Raw genomic sequence first — 4,018 nt, 5'->3', positions numbered from 1 at the left:
GGAGGGGCCTTCCGCACTAGACGTCTAGTGCCGAAGATACGTCCGCACTAGGTGCCCAGTGGTGAGACGACTTCAGCACTCGAAAACCCCGAATCACCACTAGAAACCGAGTGCTGAGACTACTTCCGCACTAGAAAACGAGTGACGACAAACGTTCCGCACTAGAAAACGAGTGACGACAAACGTTCCGCACTAGAAAACGAGTGACGACAAACATTCTGCACAGGAAAACCAGTGACGACAAATACTCCGCACAGGAAACCGAGTGCTGACAGCTACTCCTCCGTTACGTTATTTACAGTTCCGGGCCAAAGGATAAAATTGAATATGGCATTGGTCGATACCATTGTGGTCGAAAGAAGGGGTACCTTATACATTTTATCTTCATACAACGTAATGAAGATGACGATGTGTTGTAATTCCTAGTAATGTATTCTATATGTATTTCTGTAGAACTATGTTCATCGCCTTGTCAATGAGAGGTAACGTTACAGTTCCGGGTCAAAGGTACACATCAGTGGTTGCCATGATACGATCGCCGTCGAAAGAAGGGGACATGCCTTATCTTCGTATGTCAGTATATAACGTCCTTGGTCAGATACAACAATATTGAAGTCGACGATATTTGTAATTTCTTGAAACATTCTTTATTAAAGTATTACTGTAGAACGTAAGTGCCTTAAATGAAACCATTGTTGCACAAGTTGTCTTACTATTGCAACCAACCCAACAACATTTAATCTACAAGCGTGTAAAGGACATTCATTTCCAGAGCTTTCTAACCAACACTTATAACGATAAAAATGGCGCAACTGTCAAAAGCAAACTCAGAACGCACATGCTATTAAAATCATACAAAGAAAAGTATTTCAAAACAAAAAATACAGTCGCTAAACCAATCGTATTTTCAATCTCGATCAACGTCTGAAGGACATTCATTTTCAGAGCTTTCTAATCAACATTTATTACGATAACAATGGCGCAACTGTAAAAAGCAAACTCAGAACGCACATGCTATTAAAATCATACAAAGAAAAGTATTTCAAAACAAAAAATACAGTCGCTAAACCAATCGTATTTTCAATCTCGATCAACGTCTGAAGGACATTCATTTTCAGAGCTTTCTAATCAACATTTATTACGATAACAATGGCGCAACTGTAAAAAGCAAACTCAGAACGCACATGCTATTAAAATCATACAAAGAAAAGTATTTCAAAACAAAAATACAGTCGCTAAACCAATCGTATTTTCAATCTCGATCAACGTCTGAAGGACATTCATTTTCAGAGCTTTCTAATCAACATTTATTACGATAACAATGGCGCAACTGTAAAAAGCAAACTCAGAACGCACATGCTATTAAAATCATACAAAGAAAAGTATTTCAAAACAGAAATACAGTCGCTAAACCAATCGTATTTTCAATCTCAATCAACGTCTGAAGGACATTCATTTTCAGAGCTTTCTACTGATCAACATTTATTACGATAACAATGGCGCAACTGTAAAAAGCAAACTCAGAACGCACATGCTATCAAAATCATACAATAAAGAAAAGTATTTCAAAACAAAAATACAGTCGCTAAACCAATCGTATTTTCAATCTCGATCAACGTCTGATTTGAAAGCTGGAAGTATTTCTGTAACAACGAATGATTCGCAACGGCAGGTTCTTATTCTCGCGGACGATAGTTTGCAGATAACATTACGTATTAAAGGTGGTACAAAACTACTCCAAAAAGGGCTATATCTATCACAAATCGTGAAGAAATAACGTTTGCAGATCACATCACGTATTAAAGGTGGTACACAAATGCCATGATACATAAAAGAAGTGTAACAAAACGTTCACCTTGAGCCTGAGAAAGCTGCGTATGGGAGGACACGAGCACTGGAAACCCAGTGCTGACGGTCTTAAAATGATAGTAGCACTCGGCTTCTAGTGCCGAAGTGATCTTAGCACTCGGCCTCTTGTGCCGAAAAGTCACCGAGCACTAGAAATCCCAGTGCGGAACCCGTGACTTAGGTAGATCGGCACTCGGTTATCCAGTGCTCAATGACCTCCGCACTGGGTAACCAGTGCTGAACGACCTTTGAACCACCCTTCCGCACTAGAAACCGAGTGCTGGGCGGAGTTCGGCACTAGAAACCGAGTGCTGGGCGGAGTTCGGCACTGGAATTCCAGTGCTGACGGGTCTTCAGCACTCGCATAAAGCCGTTCCGCACTGGAATTCCTGTGCGGAAGTTTCTTCCGCACTGGGCCCCGAGTGCCGACGCCATTTTCTCCACGAATTCCGCACTGGGCGCCCAGTGCGGAACCCGTGACTTCGGTATACTTGCGCCACTTGGCGTTTCAAATGGTGCCATGCCACAAATCACCTCACCAGGCATACACTACGCTACACGCCCGAGCGGTAGGGTTGTTTTGTGTGACGTGCGATCATTCAGCAAAGTAAACGACACCCAACCAAAAGTTTTGAGCATGTTTCTTTGCACAGCGTACTGTAGTCTTTACTCAGTCAGATCGACCCATATTTACACATGACCATGGGTGAAGTGAGGAAAATCGTGTAAGGTGTATTTTCCAAGGGCACAACGTCTGGAGCACGTACGGTGGGTATCGAACTTGGGACCTCTAGATTCCGAGCCGAACGCCACACACGACGCCACAGTCTTTCACAGACAGGCAACTTTTGCTGTTAAAAACAAAATTCTTTTAAGTTTAGAATAAATGTGGCGTATGTAGCCATCAATTTATTGTGTTGTAAGTCTTGAATAATTTCCAATGACATTCCACCAATGTTACAGACAGAAAGAGCGTAAATAAAACTGAGCCAACCGTTTCGCAAGGATCTATGATACACTGTCGTTATAAAGTTATATCCCTGTCACATTTGGACGACGATTCTGCGGTGATCGCCCGAGCTTCGCTTATGATAATATAATATAATATAATGTAATATCTGGTGTATTTGCAGCCAGTGCCATAGGCAGGTACCCAATGTGTTGAGTAATGAGGCTGATTAACGTGGTCGAGGCGCCTCCTCTATAATAACTTAATTGCACAACAATTGTACAAGGTACAAAGTATAGCTTATATGTGACAGGGACGATTTTCAGGTGAAAAATACGCACAACCCTCTGTCGATCTTAAATATGGCCGATCTTCTATCGATACGCGCGAAGATCGTGGATAATGTGACAGGGGTATTAGACCGCACAGTCACATGTACATGCTCCATGCCGTTTGAACTTTTTCCTTCTAAAAAGTACCACAAAAGGCCTATTGTAAAATATTTTTTAGAAGTTAATAGAGTGCAGCAAGTACAGCAACGATGGCAGAAAAAAATTACAATAAAATAAAGGCTTTAACTCACCGCTGTAGTGCCTAGGCGTGGTGTTGAAGATGGTGCGTCAAGCAACCTGTAGCTGGAAGTGCTTCGTGGCTGGAAGCGCCTCGAGGAGTAAGGTGGGAATTGGGCGGAGCAGAAGAAATGGGCGCTTTAAATAGCTGAGTCAGCCGATGCTATTCAATGGTGATTGGCTCTCAGACCACGCTTTTCAGAAAACTTGAAACCGCGTCGTCTGTACTTCTATTCCTCTAAGCAAGGTTCACGTGCAGTGCTAATGATGTACACATGATCAGTGCGTGATGGAATCTACCTGTAACGTTGGCTTACAGTGTACAGAACACAGAGAAGGGGCTGCGTGTTTAGCAAACAAGCTGTGCTCACAGCGACAATGGGAATACGAGTATATGGATGTGAATGACGTATTGACATAATGGTATACAAAAGCGTCACATATGTATTGCCTCAAAAGTGTGAACTTTCTTGGTTTCTATACACCCACCAACTGACAAGGACAAGTTGTGTTGCTGACTGCCTATCCATGTGGCCGACACAACACCAGACAGCGTCTGGTCCAGATCATAGACTGTAAAGACCCTGTTGTGATATGTCCCATTGATGGTCTTGCAGAAACTGTGGACAAATTTCCACTTCTAGAAAGTAGC

This window comes from Branchiostoma floridae, chromosome 3 (genome assembly GCF_000003815.2).
Source record: "Branchiostoma floridae strain S238N-H82 chromosome 3, Bfl_VNyyK, whole genome shotgun sequence".
NCBI lineage: Eukaryota > Metazoa > Chordata > Leptocardii > Amphioxiformes > Branchiostomatidae > Branchiostoma > Branchiostoma floridae.
The sequence above is the reverse complement of the archived record's forward strand: the minus strand, read 5'-3'. Positions refer to the sequence as shown.